Raw genomic sequence first — 22143 nt, 5'->3', positions numbered from 1 at the left:
ATCAGAAATTAGAAAAAGTGAGAAGGATATCGGGCAATGAGACAAGTTTCAAACGTTTGACTGCATTTGACTATCGTAAGTAACAAATATTGTACACATACAGTGGTAGCTATAACAGATGGCCTGATATTAAGTAAGTTTTCCGCACAATAGTATAATAAATGATTTTCAGTCAAGAAGAATAGCTATACTGGAGTTTAGGTTTTGGTTCTTTTCGTATAATCCTAGATTCATTAATTTCGGTATTCGACTCTAAAGATTCCCTAGCAGCAGTAATATAGAGGATGCTCAATAAATTTATACATATATGAGCGATAGAAAAAAAGTACAACATTTACAAACGGTAACTCGAAATAATAAATTCATACACCACAGTTCTTCAACTCAAGAATTACTGTAGTTATTCCAATTTATCACCATCAGTTCCCAGGTGTTTCCAGTTACAATGAACTGACCAACATTCGCTATTGTGGTCGCTATGATTTCTGAACATTATGTTACAAATTCTTTTGCAAGTCAGAAGTGGAGCTGTTTATCTGTGGCATACAGTTTTGTTAGGGGTTCACTGTAGTCAGAAGTAGAGTGGTGTTTAGTACGAAGAACGTGCAGATCACAGATTTGTCACTTCATCATAGCGATAAAAGTAAATCATCGATGAAAACTTTTACGCCTTGGAGGTAATATGATGGTGTGCCATCCCCATGGGAAAACAATCTCGCGTTCTTAGTAAGTGCGAAAATTGGGGGGAGGGGGGTGATGAATTTATGCATAACATATTCTGTTGTACTAGGCAACTTCATATCTTTTCGGACAGAAAGATGCAATTACAACAGAAGGTGTCTAGCTATACCAACCACTAATATCTGGTTTATAACAACTGAGCGCATTCTATTTCAGACTAAATGCCGTCCCCTGTGTTGAACGTGAAATACGCCACATATAACGAAAACGTTATCCCCACTAATTACATACGTTATTTCGCCGTGTTCCAAACATTATAGAACACTGTATTATTCTACGAGACCCACCATCATTTAATACACAAGACAATATTCGAATGGCAAATGTAAATTGGGCATTTTTGCAGTAACAGGCCCAGCAATAGATTTCAGCAGCTTAAAGACATCACGGGAAAACTACATCTGGATAGCCTGATCAGGATTTGGAACTCAGTAATAGTGAGTGTAAGTTCACTATTTTAACAACAACACTCACTTTTTTGGTATACACTGGTTCTTCTAACCAGAATTTCAAACAGAAATTTTTTTGACAAACCTATTTCTTAGTGTGGAATGGTGACCGAGTTCCATAATGTAATAGAGCAATGATGGTCACTTGTTTCACTATATCTCTTACATCTACCAGTAGACACAAAAGAAAGCTGCTGCAACTGTGGCCGAAACGTTGGTTTTTCTCCAGCAGCAGTAGTTTTATACATTATGACGCGGTACCATTCCCAGAAAACATTTAGGTCGACTGACTGGCCGCGGAAGCCTACGCAGTTATACGATTAATTTGTTAGTTCCACTGGTTGTTGTGGCCTATTATAATACTTTCTTGTTTTCATTGCCACTTTAAAACCGCCTTTTAGCGATCGAACACTTGTGCAGCAGTAATGCAATACCATATTAGGAATATATGCGTCAATATATAGCTCATCGCATTACAGCTCAATTTATTACAGTGTATCGTTCGAACATTTCAGTAGTTATCACCTTTTAAAGATTGTACACGGTTTTATGAAAGTGTGGCACTCTGTACATCCGTGAGATCTATGTAATGTTAATTGGCCATAGAAGTGCATTAGGAAGGAAATATAAGGCAAAAAAGTGAAATTCATAACAAGTGAAGGGATCGGTGCAATAGCCAGGTTTGTCTACTTCTGGCCGAAAATGAGGTTTTACTACCATTGCATAATTTGAAAATTTCTCTATGGTGTGGTGAAGAATGAGACATATCTGTATTTATGGGCCAAAAGCAGAATAATGTAGGGACTGGATTCGTCGACGCCGTGTGCTTGGGGCTAAAACCAGATATGACCAGGGCTTGTTTTGCCAATGCAGCAAAGCTTAGTCAGATTCTGACAAGTGAAATAAATCCAAAAAGTTCATTGTGGTTGATATTACACAAGTCCTACTATTAGACCTCTTCTTTCACCCAGAAAAGCTGGTTCGGTCTGACATTAAGAGAGCAGATGACGAGAAGTTTTAAAGGACTGTTTCTTTGAGTACTCCACTGCACACAAGCATATAGTTTGCAGTAGCGCATCGTTATCACAACTTACCTATCATGATTTCGTCATTCAGAAAGCCTCAGAACACTGACTTTAACTGAGGAAAACTGTATGAAATACTTCTGTCAGTTAAATCTGAGAAATTTTAAGATATCATGAAGCTTCCCAAGAAGTATAGTGCCTATCTCAGACACGTAACTTCATAATAAACTGCCTCTGGAAGAAATCTTAGGGATGTTGTATACAGATCATTAAAAGAAGGAGTACAATCAGCAGTTTATTAACCTTCCACACCTATGACTTTTATTACAGTATCCACTTTTTTTTTAATTCTTAGACTCTTCGTAATATTCAATAACCTGTAAATAGATAATAGTTGTTGCTTTAGTTTCTTGTTTATTTTTGATAACATATTCGAAAAACTGTTCAGGTGCGAGTAGGATTCACACACTGAGGCTTGCCTACGAATTTAATTACTTATATACACACAGACAGTTTATCCATTCCGGGAACAGAAGATATTGATAATTTTTGCCTGTTGTCGACATTGCCATTGACTAGATGACGCTTCAAGGGCACCCGAAACCTTCGACAATATTTTAATTTCAAGTGTGAAATTGGATAACAAATAACAATAGAAATAATTTTTATTGTGACATAATTGCAAATTAACAATTTCTGATTTTTCCCTGTACTCGAACTGTGAAACGTTGCTCCATGGAAAATTTCATGGCATAGGTCAGCGGTAAGTACCCTATAGGTTTTGATTAGTTAGTTTTCCAGTATCAAAATAAGTGGCATAAATGGCCGTATCTACAAAGTGAATTGACACAGAAGCCTCCAATTTTTACACCGCCAAGAGACCATGGACGTCGCGCGGGATTAGCCGAGCGGTCTCAGGCGATGCAGTCATGGACTGTGCGACGGTCCCGGCGGAGGTTCGAGTCCTCCCTCGGGCATGGGTGTGTGTGTTTGTCCTTAGGATAATTTAGGTTAAGTAGTGTGTAAGCTTAGGGACCGATGACCTTAGTAGTTACGTCCCATAAGATTTCACACACATCAGAATTTTTATTTACTTTTTTTTTAAAGACCACGGACATTAATACGTGATACAAATTTTAACCTGTTCCCCTAAACTATTCCAGAGAAAAACGGTATTCACAGGCGGACAGCCAAACATATAGGCGGGTAAAAAATGGCAAAAAATTACTTTTATTGTGGTGTATAATTATAAATTAAGAACTTGTATTGTGAAACGTTGCTTTCTTGCAAAATTTCATCATTCTAGGTCATCAGGAAGTGCGCTACAAGTATTGAAGGGTGAATTTTCCTGTATCATAATACGTGCCGTATCTTTTGAACTGACATAGAATTTTAAATTTTTAACATCGCCAAGGGACCATACACCTTCATAAATGCCATAAATTTCTACTTGGTACGTCTACTAGTTCCTGAGAATAAAGGTTGTTTACAGACAGACAAACTGACGAACAATAAAGTGATCCTACAAGAGTTCTATTTCTACAGAGTGAGCAACGGCACCTTAAAAACAATGTTGTTTCGTGAGAGAGAAAAACAACTTTAATTTTGTTTCATATATGTAGTAAGCTCTTACGATTTTTGGGTGGTCTAAATAAAGGTTTGGAAAAGTCAAGACCGATTGAAAAAGTTTTCCAATTTCTGGACAGTTTTTGCACTTTATTAGAAAGTATGTAAACATGCTTATCTGGTTAACCCAACGATGTCTTCAGTATCTACATTTTCCACAAAGCCTACACTGACAGCAAACGTGAAACTACTAGCTGCCGTGAAAGCGCCAACAGTTGCGTCTGCAGACGCGCGGACTCTGGAAGCGCTGATAACACACCGAGGACGCCCTCGCACACACTGCCGATGTGGAAACCGGCGTGCGTCCCGCCTGCCGCTGTCCCAGGTGGCTCTTTCGTCACACAGACCGGCGCCGCTGCGGCTCGAGGAGGCGAAACGTGCGGTGGGCGGCCGCTAGCCTCCCAGTCCGCCACCCTGTGTAAACACGCCGCGCTCTTCCCTTCATTACTGAAATTAAAAGTGTTGGCTCACAAAATTGCTTCGTCGCCCTGTCGCCAGACATGGCTCGCAAGTCTACAGGAAAAACTAACCGTTCCTCGGCTGGAGAGTGCGCTCTGGCCGGCAATTGGAAAAAGGTAACTGCTTTCCTCCGGCACACAGAGGCTACCTCAGCGTGCCGAAAAGTTCAATGCGACAGCTCAAAATGTGAGTGTCCATTTGACTATATATCGATGTCGTGATGCTGAAAATACAGCATATTTTTTTTAACGATGAGTGAATTTGTGAGTCATAATAATTCAGAAAAGTACAACACAAACCCTAATAAACCATCCCATTCCTAGCTCCGACACAATTTTCGCAAAAAGAACTGTGAATTACATCCACAGAATGGCTGAAGACAGAGAAATCGAAGAATTAACAGTAATAATTGGTAGTATTCAACCATTTAATGTCTTGGACATAACTCCCGCTTCGAGAGACAATGCTCTCGTCATGAAAATACTCTTTTTCCTCCTTTTTACTCATCAGTCTTCTGTCTGGTTTGATGTTGCCCACCACGAACTCCGATCGTGTGCCGACCGCTTCATCTAACGGAAGCGCTTGCAACCGATCACCTCATTTATTTGCTGGATGTACTCCAATCTGTGTTTTCATCTACAGTTTTTACCGTCTACAGCCCCTTCTGCAATCGCAGAAGTAATTCCATGATGTCTTAACACATTTCCTACCATCCTGTCCCTTCCTTCTTCTGTGTTTTCCATAAACTCCTTCCCTCATCGGTTCTCCGGAGAAATTGTACATTACTTACCATATCCGTCCACCTAATTCTGAACATTCTTCTGCGGAACCAGTTTCCAAAGGCTTCGATTCTCATATTTTCGGATTTTCCCACAGTCCATGTCTCACTACCATGCAATGAAGTTCTCCAAACGTACATTCTCAGGAATTTCTTCCTCAACTGAAGCACTACATTCGATACTAGTAGACTTCTCTTGGCCAGAAATGCCTTTTGCGCTAGTGCTAGTCTGCTTTTGGTGTCGTCCTTTCTCCGTCCATCATGGTTACGTAGTTACCTAGGTAGCAGAATTCGTTCAAATGGCTCTGAGCACTATGAGACTTAACTACTGAGGTCATCAGTCCCTTAGAACTTAGAACTACTTAAATCTAACTAACCTAAGGACATCACACACATCCATACCCGAGGCAGGACTCGAACCTGCGACCGTAGCGGTCGCGGGGTTCCAGACTGTAGCGCCTAGAACCGCTCGGCCACTCCGGCCGGCGTAGCAGAATTCCTTAGCGTCATCTACTTCGTGATCACCAGTTATAATGTTAAGGATCTCACTGTTCTCATTTCTGCTATTTCTCATTATTTTCTTCTACGATTTAGTCTAAGTTCGGATTCTGTACTCATTAGACTGCCAGTTCCATTCAACATATCCTGTAATTATTTTCACCAAAGATAGCAATTCCACTAATGAATGCTATCATTGATATCATCTCGCCGTGAATTTTTTATTCCACTCTTGAGCCTTTTCTTCCTGTCATTACTTCTTCGATGTATAGATTTAAGAGTAGTGCCGAAAGACTACATCCCTATCGCACTCCCTTTTTAATCTAAGGACTTAGTTCTTGGCCTTTCACTTTCATTGCCCACTCTCGGATGTCCTTCTCAGACGCAAAAATCTATCAATTTCAGGAGCTGAGTTTTAAAATATCGTGATCAGAGCACTGTCATCGAAAATGCATTCTTGACTTGAGTCTTGGACATGAAACGGCATACAACGGTAACCAGCTGTTACTGTTAAAATGTAACAACCGCAGCTTCGAATAATTAAAGTGGCTCATATTGAAACGATGAATTACTACGGAAGAAGACATAATATGAAGGAAGTTCGTAGGATGCGGACATTAATATTTAAGATGGCCGCCACGAACATCATGTATCACTTTTGTTAGTGGACTGAAACAAACTTACAAAGAGGTCAAGGAAGCCTTAATTTATTCATAGGAAAAAGCACATAATTAAGGACAATAAGGTACAATGTTTGTGCTATTAATCTCGGAGAAGTGGCATTCACAGTGTAAGGAAGCACAAGGGATAACTGTAGAAACACATGCTGCATTTAAATGTTAAAATCTTCAACTGCCAATCATAAAAAAACCTACGCCAAGGGAACAATACTTGTTTTCGTTCCTAAACCATAAAGAGATTGCCTTTGTCATCTGACAATAATGTTCTAATGACAAATACTCGTATTCCTTTCTGTGAGTTCCATGAAGATAAGAAGACCATCCATAAATTACCCATTAGTGTTTCAAGTTCAAATTGTTGAACGTTGTGTTGATGAGATATCACATTGTTATGCAACAATCTTCGTAGTTTTTTGAACCGTGTCTCGTTCCGTGCCATCCAATAATAAATTCCAGTCGGTCTAGTTATTGTTCTGTCTTCGACGGGGCTATAAACTGTGCAATGGATGTTGCTTCTCCAGCAGCATGGAGCTTTTGTATTAGCCTTAATGATTACGTACCCAAGTTTGACTCGAAGACATGAAATTTGCACATAATGTACCACCCCAGAGTTCCCATGAACTTCTCCAATTTCGATCTGTGCAGCTAGCCTGAAGTTCAAACGAAAATGTGTTTCAACCGCAGGAAAAACGTTTCGCAGCTTTTTTTTTTTCCAATTTCACAATTACTGAGACGCAGTTGCTTGGAAAACAGTAAGTAAAGAACGATAAACTCTTTTTGTCAGATTTAGGCTTTTTTCTAACAGACAGCATTATCTTGAGTTACGTGGATAGTACTTTCCATAAAGTGTTGTTAGTCGTTGGTTATTATTAGTGATCGTTATGGTAACTAACATCATTGCATTACAAATTAAGGTCTTTTGTGTTGAGATCAATTGTGTATTTTACGTGTAAGTTAGCGCGTGTACATTTTGTCGAGTTGCTGCTTTGTCTTTGCCACATGATATTCCGGCGATTATTACAACCACTTATCGAATTTAGCTTTTGCCCGTTTTTTGGAGTTCGTGACCGTTTTATTCCAAAATCTGAATGCGCTAAGACTAAATTCTGGCATTCAGAACGACGGCTAGCTAGAGTGAGATTTTCATTTATTACCATTGTCTTTTACGAGGGGCGTTCAGAAAGTAAGCTCCGATCGGTCGCGAAAGGGAAACGACTATGAAAATCCGATAAAGCTTTGCGCAGATGTTTTGGGTAGTGTCTCTAGTATAACCCCAGTTAGCATCACGTCGCTCTTCTCATTTCTGAGCTCGCAGTGAGTGCGTAAAGATGTCTAGAAAATAGTGTCTGCCGCCAAGTACGAGGGCCTGGTGAGAAATTTCGCCTGAAGCTATGCAGCTAACATTACATAACTGTCGTGCTGTTTCTTCTTCAAGACAATTCTCAGCCGCATTCTGCAGGGGCAAGAAGATGCTCCTGCATCGTTTTCAAATGGAAATGTGAGATTACCCACAATACAGTCCGAAATTGTCTCCCCCTGAGTTTCATCTCTGGTCACATGAACCGCCGTCTTTGAAGACAACATTTTGACACAGACAACGAGGTGTAGGCCAGCGTGGAGAATTGGCGGAAAGCACTGGCGGCTGCCTTCTATGATGAGGCTATTGAAAAGTTGGTACAATGCTATGACAAAAGTCTAAGTCAGAACGGCGACTACGTAGAGAAGTAGCTGAAAGGTGTAGCTAATTGTTACAAGTAAAACATTTCTGATGTTCACTGTGGTTTCAATTTGGCAATCAATCGGAGCTTACTTTCTGAACAGGCCTCGTACATTTCGATTGTTGATGTACGCAGTAACAAACGCTAGTGCGATAGCGATCGGGTGGAAACTATCTGTATTCCATAGGCTAGCATTGATCGGTACAGGTATCACAGGAACTCCTTACATACACAATGGACTATGGGTACGTTGTAAGCAGCGATTGTCCTATGGTCCGTGTTGCGTTGTTTTAGAGAACGGTTTACATTCGTGTTAGACAACGTAAGCGCGCACATCAGAGTAGCGGCCAGGGAGAGGGCGGACACGTTGTTACCGTACCGGCTGGTGGAGGTGCAGCGGGCGACCCAGGTGCAGCCCCTCGGCGGAGGGCCTGCGGACGGCGTGGGGGCGGGCCTGCTGGGGCTGGTGGTGGGGGTGGGGGTGGGGGCGGTGGCCGTGGCGCTGCAGCGAGCTGTAGCCGGGCCGCGCGCCGTACGGGCCCACCTCGCCCGGCTCCAGCGCCACCACCTCGTCCTGGAAGCGCACCGTCGGCCGCGGCGCCGGCGTCGGCGGCGCCGTCACTGCCACAGCCTGTGGCGCCCGCGGCGCCGGAAGCTCGATGTACGTCACTTCGTCTCCCTGCCGACACCGAGCGTTACAGTTCTATTTCGTATTGTGTGAATCTTCGCCTTTCCATAAAAAGCATACACAATATCACTTACAACACCTCTGCAACACGTCTCGCCAGTTCAGAAACAGATATCATAGTACCACACTCATATGCACTGAAGTGCCAAAGAAACTGGTACACCTGTAAATATCACGTAGGGCCCCAGCGAGAACGCAGAAGCGCCGCAACACGACGTGGCATGGACTCAACCAATAGCTGAAGTAGTGCTGGAAGGAACTAGACCATGAATCCGGCTCGGGCTCGGAATAACTCCGTAGGAGGTCGAGGCGGTGGAGATTTGTTCTGAACTCCACGTTGCAAGGCATCCCAGATATGCTCAATAATCTTCATGTACGTGGAATTTGGTTGCCAGTGGAAGTGTTCAAACTCAGAAGTGTTTCTGAAGCCACTCCGTGGCAAATCTGGACGTGTGGAGTGACGCATTGTCCTGTTGGAATTGTCCAAGTTCATCGGAATGCACAGTGGACCTGAATGGACGCAGGTGATCAGACAGGATGCTTACCTACGTGTCACCTGTCAGAGTCGTATCTAGACGTATCAGGAATCCCATACCACTCCAACTGCACACGCTCTACGCCATTACAGAGCCGCCACCTGCTGACATGCAGTGCTAATGGATTCATGAGTTTGTCTCTATACCCGTACACGTCCATCCACTCGATACAACTTGAAATTAGACTCGCCCGACCAGACAACATGTTTCCAGTCGTCAACAGTCCAATGGTGGTATTGACGGTCGCAGGTGAGGCGTAGAGTCTTCTGTCGTACAGTCATCAAGGGTACACTAGAGGGCCTTCATCTCCAAAAGCCCATATCAATGAAGTTTCGTTGAATGATTCGCACACTGACACTTGTTGATGGTCTAGCACTGAAATCTGAAGTAGTTTGCAGAAGGGTTGCACTTCTACATCTACATCTACATCCATACTATGCAAGACACCTGACGGTGTGTGGCGGAGGGTAACATGAGTACGTCAATCGGTTCTCCCTTCTATTCCAGTCTCGAATTGTTCGTGGAAAGAAGGATTGTCGGTATGCTTCTGTGTGGGCTCTAATCTCTCTGATTTTATCCTCATGGTCTTTTCGCGAGATGTACGTAGGAGGGAGCAATATACTGCTTGACTCTTCGGTGAAGGTATGTTCTCGAAACTACTGAGCGTCTCTGCAGCAGAGTCTTCTTCTGGAGTTTATCTATCATCTCCGTAACGCTTTCGCGATTACTAAATGATCCTGTAACAAAGCGCGCTGCTCTCCGATGGATCTTCTCTATCTCTTCTATCAACCCTATCTGGTACGGATCCCTCACTGCTGAGCAGTATTCAAGCTGTGGGCGAACAAGCGTACTGTAACCTACTTCGCCGGCCGACGTGGCCGCGCGGTTCTGGCGCTGCAGTCTGGAACCGCGAGACCGCTACGGTCGCAGGTTCGAATCCTGCCTCGGGCATGGATGTGTGTGATGTCCTTAGGTTAGTTAGGTTTAACTAGTTCTAAGTTCTAGGGGACTAATGACCTCAGCAGTTGAGTCCCATAGTGCTCAGAGCCATTTGAACCATTTGTAACCTACTTCCTTTGTTTTCGGATTGCGTTTCCTTAGGATTCTTCCAATGAATCTCAGTCTGGCATCTGCTTTACCGACGATCAACTTTATATGATCATTCCATTTTAAATCACTCCTAATGCGTACTCCCAGATAATTTATGGAATTAACTGCTTCCAGTTGCTGACCTGCTATTTTGTAGCTAAATGATAAGGGATCTATCTCTCTATGTATTCGCAGCACATTACACTTGTCTACATTGAGATTCAATTGCCATTCCCTGCACCATGCATCATTTCGCGACAGACCCTCCTGCATTTCAGTACAATTTTCCATTGTTACAACCTCTCGATACACCACAGCATCATCTGCAAAAAGCCTCAATGAACTTCCGATGTCACCCACCAGGTCATTTATGTATATTATGAATAGCAACGGTCCTATGACACCCCCTTACGGCACACCTGAAATCACTCTTACTTCGGAAGACGTATCTTCATTGAGAATGACATGCTGCGTTCTGTTATCTAGGAACTCCTCCATCCAATCACACAATTGGTCTGATAGTCCATATGCTCTTACTTTGTTCATTAAACGACTGTGGGGAACTGTATCGAACGCCTTGCGGAAGTCAAGAAACACGGCATCTACCTGGGAATCCGTGTCTATGGCCCTCTGAGTCTCGTGGACGAATAGCGCGAGCTGGGTTTCACACGACCGTCTTTTTCGAAACCCATGCTGATTCCTACAGAGTAGATTTCTAGTCTCCAGAAAAGTCATTATACTCGAACATAATACGTTTTCCAAAATTCTACAACTGATCGACGTTAGAGATATAGGTCTATTGTTCTGCACATCTGTTCGACGTCCCTTCTTGAAAACGGGGATGACCTGTGCCGCTTTCCAATCCTATGGAACGCTACACTCTTGTAGAGACCTACGATACACCGCTGCAAGAAGGGGCCAAGTTCCTTCGCGTACTCTGTGTAAAATAGAACTGGTATCCCATCAGGTCCAACGGCCTTTCCTCTTTTGAGCGATTTTAATTGTTTCTCTATCCCTCTGTCGTCTATTTCGATATCTACCATTTTGTCATATGTACGACAATCTAGAGAAGGAATTACAGTGCAGTCTTCCTCTGTGAAACAGCTTTGGAAAAAGACATTTAGTATTTCGGCCTTTAGTCTGTCATCCTCTGTTTCAGTACCACTTTGGTCACAGAGTGTCTGGACATTTTGTTTTGATCCACCTACCGCTTTGACATAAGACCAAAATTTCTTAGGATTTTCTGCCAAGTCAGTACATACAAATTTACTTTACGTTGAGCTATTTTCTCCAGTCGTCGTTGGTTCCGTTCTTGCAGGATCTTTTTCTGGTCGCAGCGGTCGGAGATTTGATGTTATACCGGATATCTAATATTCACGGTACACTCGTGAAATGGTCATACGGGAAAATCCCCACTTCATCGCTACCTTGGAGATGCTGTGGCCGAACGCTCGTGCGCCGACTATAACACCACGTTCAAACTCACTTAAATCTTGATAGCTTGCCATTGAAACAGCAATAATCGACTAACAACTGCACCAGACACTTTCTTTCTTACATAAGAGTTGCCGACCACAGGACCGTATTCTGCCTGTTAACATATCTCTGTATCTGAATACGCATGCCTGTACCAGTTTCTTTGGGGCTTCAGTCTATTTTCGTGACTGCCGAAGGACAAACACCGGTCAACAACGGTCGAAGTATGAAGAATGTCTATGAGATAGCATATCTGTCTAAAACCTCCGCTGTGGAATGGTGCGACGAATTGTGCTGCCGCTTCATGGTAACACACGTCGACAGATCGCAAATTTCGTAACGCTGAAGTTACGCCAACTCAAGTGGGAGACGCCCGAGCACCAGCCCTTCAGTGTATATCGTTCTGAACTGGAAAGACGGGTTTCTGCCACAAATACTTAAATTTAAAGATGATTCTGAGTGATAGAAACATGTGTCTCCTTAAAAATATGCAGCTGAGGCATAACAACAAATGAGAATTATGTCAACTATCAATACAGTTGCTGAATCTCTTAAGACGAATATGTCGGCTATAGTGAAGAAAGAAGTTTGTGTAAATAGTCCAGCTTTCACACCATTATTTAGCATTATGTAGAAGCCAGTTCTCAGTATTTGTCTCGATACTGAAATGTGTTAAAATGTTTAAGGATTCTTTTATAGCCCACAACTTCAAAAAAATCGAGTTTTTGATTAATTAGGTGCAATAAAAGTGTGGGTTTCACTAGACTGGACGCCATAATTGATACTAAACACTAGCGCTAGAAGCATTATAGCTTTGCTTTTTTATACATTCAACTTATTCAAGGCTCAAAAAAATTCTCTCTTCTTGTTATAGCTTAATTTGTTACAGTTGTGTCCCTTGGCAGTGTATGGCATGTGTGTTTAAAAATTCACCATCCTTACAAATAACGGTTGTAAAATTTTGTGTCTATGTGTCTGAGATACACGTACAGCCGTTTATTATAAAAATGATGGTCTTTGCTTGTTTATTGTTTAAATGTGTGAAGATACACAGCAATGGAGGTCTCTTGTTATGGCCAAATTATGAAAGCATTAAAGCTACCAGTACCGTTCCATCAACTGTTTGGCAGGGTGCAGATCATGTATACAATTCCAATTACAAGATGACTTCCTTCCGACTGTCATTTGGAATCTTTAATAAAAGCATCTGACAATCATGAGAATAGTTTCATCGTGCATCTGAATCGAAAGACACTTCTGACAGTGATACAACATATGGCAATGTGCAAACGGTCCAGGTGCTTCAGCCAAAAGTTATTCATCATGTACGACCCTAGGATGTTTTCCACAAACTGGAAGAATATCTACTGCAAATGTTATAAAACAGGCTTGTTGTAAATCAAAATATTGTGCATGCATTTTACAGGAAATAAAATCATCTTATGAAGATCTTATGAATGATAATAATAAAGAACATGCTGCTGAAACGAGTAGTGCGTGGGGTAAAAAAGCTTTCTACTGCCTATCGTCGTGAGCAGTGGAGCAAGGAGTCTACAAGGACATTCGTTGGAGTGGGCTGCATAATTCATAGGAAAATGTAATTGATGTATGACCTCTCTCCCTGTCCGCTTAACATACTGTGCTGTCAAGTGGTTTATGAACCCTTGGGGGTGGATTTACGAACCCCTTGATATAATCTGTCCTTCTGAGAAACCAATCACAATCCTCCCATCCCACTGCTCCTCCCCCAGCCCTCTGGAAACTTCCAACCCAGTACCTTCCCCGTCGCCAAAACAAGTATACTTTGAGGCCTGAGTTATTCGAATAGCCATCTTCCAATCTATCAATTTGATTGGCTAATAACTAAATCGATCAATTAACCCTTTCCTCTCAGAGAAATCACCGAGCCCCCCTTACTCCACAGCTGGAAATTGGTGTCTCTGTGCTTGACAGGAGGGACCCCATGACAGGAAATTGAGTTAAAAATATACTATTTATTTATAAAATTCTATTTGCACAGGATGGATCTCTCTTGCTCATCATTCTCTCCTGTTTGGCAAAATGTAGATCTTGTAGAATACATAAAAGAGAAGTAATTAAATCGATCGTTTCTTTCCTATTCTGATTGCACAAGGAATACCATCAACATAACTAGCCACACAAAATTACCCCGTTAAAAATCTTTCGATCATGAAGCATGTGCTGTCCGCTGTACACCAGCCTGACCACGTGCCAGCGACCTTGCGTATTCCCACATGCTCAGGGCCCGCAACCACTGTTAGCTGCACCACACGCCAGCCGACTTTTGGGGCATGCAGACTGGATGTCACCCTAACTCCCAAACAAATGCTTCAGGTGGGAGCAACCCTTCGAGTTTTGATACCCAAGATATTACTATCGGTACATATGCTCTCTCTCTCTCTCTCTCTGTACCTCTCTGCCCCAAGTGGCTGCTTCCTGTTTGTATGAACCAATGTATGCCAAAAACACACAGACCAAGATCCATCCCCCACACCTTCTCTCTGCCTTAACTGTCCCCTGCCCCCTCAACACTCATCATCTCTTAGTTCTCACATTTAAACTGCTATGGAAATCTGTAGCGAATGGAACAAGGACATTCAAGAAGAAGTAGGTAGCATCTCTCATGTGCCTCACTAACGCTACCCTTTATCCTGAACAAAGTAGTAGACATCTGGTAGTAAACCCTCCCTCACTCAATCAGCTTGATTGAATAGTTAATTAAGTCAGTTACTTTGTGTGCAGCCAGTTTTTTATTGAATTCTGTTTGTGGATTCTAGAAATGGTATGTTTGGCGATATTCGATCCACCAACTGTTTAGTTTCCTAACCCTTCTCTTCCACCGTCCAGATTTTTTCCCCTTTCCTCCTATTGGGGATACTAGCACAGTTAGGTCATGTGGCAGAGGTCCATTACGTTGGGGGCAGTTGAGAATATGGAACTCAGCTCATCTGCATGGTATGTTCTTACACAATGTGTGGGAGGGGCTGGAGAGATGCGCGCTCACAGTACCGCTATCGGAAACAACAAGTTGATCAATCGGGATTTTTACGTTGTGACTGGTTTTTTTAAGGACTATAGGATTCTTAAATTATTTCTCTCTGCTACATTCAGAAGGAGGAGGAAGGGCCTACTATGGAGTAGGATAAAGACAACAGCACAAATATCACAGCAAAACAGAGTCGTCTGCGATGTATTGAGAAGCACTAAACATGGCACACTTAAAACACAATCCAATCCATAGTAGTAGTTGTCATGGCTAGACATTGGAGATCCCTGAAATGCTCTGACATAACACACGCTCGTGTCCCAATCCATTGGCGATAGCGCCCGATTTTAGTCAGACTGTGCCCACTGGAAAAGATCGCTTGCTCATAGTTGGTGTCCAGGATGACCGGAATGGTTCGAATTTGGATGTAATCAACACATCTGGTGCCAATACTCACCATGATGGATCGTCTCAAATGTCGACATAAAAATCGGAGAAGACTTGCAACACAAACGATCGCAGAGGCAGCCAAACCCAAGGTGAGTATTAGTTCGCTATTCACCCAGCTGACCAGTTCCTGAGGCTTAGCGATGGCTCCCGCCTGACGCTGGAAATGTCATTTCGCTCTGGTCACTGGGTACCCCTGCCAAACACCCACATGCCAGGCCAAATCGTACGATGAAACAAGCCACGTATTTATCAGTGTAATTCCAACTAAATATTACTGTCGTTGCACCAATCTGGTGACAATCGACAATAGCAAAGCATCTGAAATGTCTCCTCCTGGTGACTGTGGCTCTGGAAATATAAATATTTGTACCATTCTAATGACTTGAAATAATTTTTGACGATATTCTTTCATTCCCATTATTCTATCGATTCACTGAAATCGCTGTTTTCCACATCAAATCCATACCTCTCTTATGACCTCACAGTTATCTACTTCACGCATGTCAGAACAAAGACCACAGTAATTTTACATCCCGGCACTTTATAAGATTGCTGATCACAGAGAATCTATCACACATCCACTACTAAGCACAACACTTTGCCTATAACTGAATGCTGGTAACACCAAACAATATTGGGCGGAAATCTACGATCGATTGACATGCTCCATTTGTCTTTCTTGGCAGAGGCTCCAGTGTGTCTTAGGAAGAGAGAGGCAATCGTAATCGTCTTACAAGCGACCTGCTATTAAAAACACGCTGGCAACGACCATGCTATTGTTACCCTGCATGAAAAAGTGGTCTTCGTCTCAAAGATACACACAAGAGTCAAAATGATATCCATGTTAAGAACTACAGATGCTTTATAAATCGATGTATGGTACTGCTTCCGAATGAAGTGGTCTTCCACACAAATGCCACGATATTAAATATAGGCGGCTATAGCGAGGCATGTATTAACTGGCCGAAAGTGTGGGTACACGTTGCCAGCCGTGTAACCTCTTCAAAAAATCACCCTTCTTATTTAGAAGCAATTCGGCTAAGAAACGTGGTATTAAGCCGATATTTGCAATACCTTCATGCCGCTCCTAGGTATTTCTTACGCTGACGAACACAATCTGTAACGCATTCTATCTGGATAACATGTAGACAGTGCAACAGACGTTCTGCAATATATCTGTAAGGCTACAGGGTAGGGAAGATGATGGTTGATTGAGAACATTCACCTAAAGAAGATGAAACTTTCTAGCAGATTAAAACTGTATGCCGGACCGACTGTCGGTCCGGCACACAGTTTTAATCTGCCAAGAAGTTTCATGTCAGCCCACACTCCGCTGCAAAGTGAAAATCTCATTCTTGACCTAAAGAAGATACTGTGCTGTGCGAGGAATCATTTACAAAACGCAGTTCTAGAATGAAGTCGTAAGGAAAGTACAACATTCTATGATCAATATACTGGCTGTCAGATCCATAGCACTACACTTTCCGGTAGAAATGCCGATTTGGAATAAAGTTTTTCCATTCAACCACTCGCTTGCGTTGGATGTTAAGGTCATATGTTTTAGTGATCAGAGCCAATGGTGAAACATATTTGTGGCACTCTTATGTCTCGGAATGAGTCACCTTTATCGAACCTATCTGCTGAGTACACCATACAGCAAACTTCCCAAGTGGTTTTAGACTGTATCTCTACAAATTGTAAGTGTTTCTCAGTCATTGCTGCTAACACCCTGCAGTTTTGTCCACATGAACGTTCCAGTTTAAGTGGTAACTGAGCCGAAGTCAGAGAGCACCATATCTACCACAATCTGTATCTCATGGAGAAACTGCGTGAGCTGGGTTAATGTGACAGGTCATGTTTTGACCACTCGGTGGAAATGGGAACATGTTGTCGTAGCTCTGCCAACTACGTTCAGTGTGAAAAGACAGCGCCAAACGAATCATTCTCCTGCAACACGACATAGCAGAAAAGACAGTACAAGCAGTTACACTGGTGTTTCGTACTGGGAAAGCTAGGAAGAGTGCACATCATATGGGGACTAGAAGGTGGGCAATGAATTTGCTACCACACTGTGGTGTGTTTCCTAACTGCCTATTGATACATCAGTCCATAGCATATCTACATCCCTCAGGGTGCATTCATGTATGTTACTCAGACGTTATATCTATCCCAGTTATTTTATTCCAACCAGCAGAGAAAAACTACAAAAACTTTGCTAATATAATCCATTACAAAACTTGCGTCCCTCTCTCTCGATATATCGAAAACATATACTGTGCTCACACCAAGAATATCTGGCATCCTATTATATATACACGCATTGGTCCAATGGAGCTGACAGATAGTGATCGAAGTAACTCGCACGAAAGTGTATAATTCCATCGCCCATAATATAGGAGTACCATGTCCCATACTCTAACAACCACAAGGACGGGCTCCTTATGTTGTTACTTCATAAGCTGTTGTTTTCCAGCTGTAACACATAGAATCGGTGTATGACTACAGTTTTTTACACTACCCTACATTTTTTTTCTTCACCACGACCTCTATGTCAGGTGCTAAACCGTCTTTAACACGTTTTGATCCGTTGTGTCTCACAGAAAGTTGGCTATAGTATTGTGTAAATTATGCGGCTCCCACAACAGACAGGATGGTTTATATGAAATAGAGAGATGGTGTTCATTAACTACAAAAATGTGTGGGACATGTATCATGTGGAACCTGGAAGAGTTTGCAGCATTGTGGGATATTTCCAAACTGCTGCCCAAAGGTGATAACCTCCACTTTTCATCTCATCTTTCACAGTTACAGGATAGCAAATGTCTAGGTAGTCCATTTTGAAGAGACCAACAGCATTGTTTCCTGATATTGCATCCTTGTACGAGATCAATGGTTTCGTGCTGGCCATATCCTGAAGGTCTTGCCCCTAGCAACACTCTCACCATCTTAAACGTAGTGTCAGTCAATCATTATGTAGTACTCAACAGAGTACCAGAGGATGGTTGGGATGGAGAAGCCACCATCAATATGCGACAATGTACTGTAATAAGCACCATAGTTCATAGTGCTCTCAAATTTAGCAATTTTACCACTTTTTCCATACTTTCAGCGCCAGTCAGTGACATGACAACATGCTTCCCATTTTCTGTATCATCACCAAACAACCCCTCCATTAATTTGAGGTGTACCACATACAATACTGATAATGTACATGGATGACAGTGCAGTACTTCCATTCACGGTTAATTCTAGAACATATACACCAAATTATTCCAGACAGCGTCCTATACCAATGATGTTAGGTTATCTATATACACTCCTGGAAATGGAAAAAAGAACACATTGACACCGGTGTGTCAGACCCACCATACTTGCTCCGGACACTGCGAGAGGGCTGTACAAGCAATGATCACACGCACGGCACAGCGGACACACCAGGAACCGCGGTGTTGGCCGTCGAATGGCGCTAGCTGCGCAGCATTTGTGCACCGCCGCCGTCAGTGTCAGCCAGTTTGCCGTGGCATACGGAGCTCCATCGCAGTCTTTAACACTGGTAGCATGCCGCGACAGCGTGGACGTGAACCGTATGTGGAGTTGACGCACTTTGAGCGAGGGCGTATAGTGGGCATGCGGGAGGCCGGGTGGACGTACCGCCGAATTGCTCAACACGTGGGGCGTGAGGTCTCCACAGTACATCGATGTTGTCGCCAGTGGTCGGCGGAAGGTGCACGTGCCCGTCGACCTGGGACCGGACCGCAGCGACGCACGGATGCACGCCAAGACCGTAGGATCCTACGCAGTGCCATAGGGGACCGCACCGCCACTTCCCAGCAAATTAGGGACACTGGCGCTCCTGGGGTATCGGCGAGGACCATTCGCAACCGTCTCCATGAAGCTGGGCTACGGTCCCGCACACCATTAGGCCGTCTTCCGCTCACGCCCCAACATTGTGCAGCCCGCCTCCAGTGGTGTCGCGACAGGCGTGAATGGAGGGACGAATGGAGACGTGTCGTCTTCAGCGATGAGAGTCGCTTCTGCCTTGGTGCCAATGATGGTCGTATGCGTGTTTGGCGCCGTGCAGGTGAGCGCCACAATCAGGACTGCATACGACCGTGGCACACAGGGCCAACACCCGGCATCATGGTGTGGGGAGCGATCTCCTACACTGGCCGTACACCACTGGTGATCGTCGAGGGGACACTGAATAGTGTACGGTACATTCAAACCGTCATCGAACCCATCGTTCTACCATTCCTAGACCGGCAAGGGAACTTGCTGTTCCAACAAGACAATGCAGGTCCGCATGTATCCTGTGCCACCCAACGTGCTCTAGAAGGTGTAAGTCAACTACCCTGGCCAGCAAGATCTCCGGATCTGTCCCCCATGGAGCATGTTTGGGACTGGATGAAGCGTCGTCTCACGCGGTCTGCACGTCCAGCACGAACGCTGGTCCAACTGAGGCGCCAGGTGGAAATGGCATGGCAAGCCGTTCCACAGGACTACATCCAGCATCTCTACGATCGTCTCCATGGGAGAATAGCAGCCTGCATTGCTGCGAAAGGTGGATAAACACTGTACTAATGCCGACATTGTGCATGCTCTGTTGCCTGTGTCTATGTGCCTGTGGTTCTGTCAGTGTGATCATGTGATGTATCTGACCCCAGGAATGTGTCAATAAAGTTTCCCCTTCCTGGGACAATGAATTCACGGTGTTCTTATTTCAATTTCCCGGAGTGTAGTTCTAGCACTTCGATCAAAGTGTGAAATTTAAGATTACGATTGCCTGTATTTCACTATGTAGATGATAGTCGCAGAGCACTCTTTCAGTTATATGATAAAGTTGGAAATTGAAAGATCTTCCTGCATTGTCTTTGACCAACTGTCTATGCAGCACAGTCACCGATTTAATTTGCAGTTGACCATAAGTTGGTGGGTACTACATCTGCTACATTCCACGTCTCATAAGGAAATAGATCGAGATGAATCTATAACTGCTACTCAGCAAAGGCTGCCCAATGCCAATCTGACTCACAGCACCCATTCAAGTGAACAACATCCTTCCTGACTCGTGCATGTTGAGGAGGTTAGCACCGCTTATCTGGGTATAGCAGATATGAGAGTGTTGTAATGATATAAAAAACTGAGAAGAAGAAACGTGTGGTTTATGCATGATGGACGAAGTGTGAAGCATTTTACCTAAATCAACTCCACTATCATTTCCAAACGATTTTTCTAGTGTCTGGGACCAATATCAAGAAGATATCGTCAAGAGAGAAATGATCGACACACTCCTAAAGCTACACGGTTCTGCACTTAAACACGCTGTAATATTAAAGCCGCGTGGTTTCCGAATTACTAGTCATGTAGACTGCAACGCTCTTAACACACTAATACAGGATATGTACGTCCAACGTCTACCATACGTTCACCTTGGAAGATTTCTATCCCATTCACCATGGTGACAAATTTTAAGATGATAAAACTACTTTCTTCTTCATCAAAGAAAACAAGATTCTTTGTGATACATGTACAATAAAGCTTTAGAGAGGTGTATAACACCCATTGTTCACATACGATTACGGTTCAGAATTTGTACTATGCTCACATCAGTCCTAAAAAATGATCGTCAACGATAGGATATGCATCTTACAAGGAAACAGACAAACTCGTAGCCGTGGCTTTTGACATGTGAAATTAGACGCCATACCACAGTAGCACTTTAACCAGGAAACTCGTGAATCAAATGAATACTTTGCATTTGAAGTACCTCAGGAACATCTGTCACTAACTAAGAATCACTGCAGTTATGAAAATGAATACTCGATTTCTGTGATTCAAATGTGGCGGAGAAATGGAGTACTTATCATAAACATCGTTCGTCTAGAGGAGTGTGCTGCAACAGGTTTTTCATGGATGGACATGATTCACCAGACATGTGTCAGAAGTCCTCTGTTGACTGTAGTATGGACATGCTTGCTGTTAAAGGCAGTAGGTGAATAGCGCTCTAAGTCACACAGAACAATCATCCGTAAATGATTCAATACTACGCAACTAATGCAACCCAAGAGAACAACGGGAGAAAACTGTTAAATGCGTGATAAATGCCATGCAGCAGCATGAGAGGGAGATGCTGCTGCATCTCTCTCTCTCTCTCTCTCTCTCTCTCTCTCTCTCTCTCTCTCTCTATCTACAATGGATAATCTGTCTACATTGTATCATACTTCATTACAACCTGTCTCAACTAATCACTCCATCTACTTTCTATAATTATTTAATGCAGATCCACGTCAATTTAGAGGCTGAGGGTTCTCCTTTCCAGGAAAGCATCGAAGACAACAGTCAGCTGGCATGTATCACTAATAACTCAACACATATACAGTGGAATGTTGTTAAAAGCCATGCAGCAACTATTTTGTAGGATAACTGTTAGATGATGCTGCATGATTGTGACTGGACAGTACAGGGAAGCACATTGTCAATACTGTTTGTTAGTGAGGGCCAAACACGCAATACATTCTGTAGTTGTATATTGCAGTTCCTCCACAGGTATTTTTTTTCTGCTAGGCTTATCAGTCTTCTGAGTCATTTTATGCGGTGCACCACAAATTCCACTCCTGTGCCACCCTCTTCATCTCAGAGTAGCACTTGCAACCTACGCCCTCAGTTATTTGCTGGATATTTTCCAATATACTTCTGCCTCTACATAGTTTGTACTCTACCGCTCCTTCTAGTACCATGGAGGTCATTCCCTGATATCTTAACAGACACCCTACCATCCTGCCCTTTTCCTTATCAGAGTTTTCAACATATTCCTTTCCTCTCTGTTACTGTGCATCACCTCCTAATTTTTCACCTTATCAGTCCACCTAATATTCAACAATCGTCTGTAGCCCCACATCCCAAGTGCTTCGAATTTCTTCTGT

The 22143-nt window shown here is 43.1% G+C and overlaps 1 long non-coding RNA gene across 1 annotated transcript in view; it reads right to left on the bottom strand.

Annotated features, from left to right (window-relative positions):
- Positions 1–8523: 8523 nt before the first annotated feature.
- The window catches only part of LOC126481558 (uncharacterized), a 47721-nt gene continuing 34101 nt past the window's right edge, over positions 8524–22143 (bottom strand). Inside the window, exon 3 of the long non-coding RNA XR_007587589.1 lies at positions 8524–8653. This is a non-coding gene — a long non-coding RNA (uncharacterized LOC126481558). The remainder of the gene's footprint in view (positions 8654–22143) is intronic.

This window comes from Schistocerca serialis, chromosome 5, assembly GCF_023864345.2.
Source record: "Schistocerca serialis cubense isolate TAMUIC-IGC-003099 chromosome 5, iqSchSeri2.2, whole genome shotgun sequence".
Taxonomy (NCBI): Eukaryota; Metazoa; Arthropoda; class Insecta; order Orthoptera; family Acrididae; genus Schistocerca; species Schistocerca serialis.
This window is presented reverse-complemented; position numbering and strand designations above follow the sequence as displayed.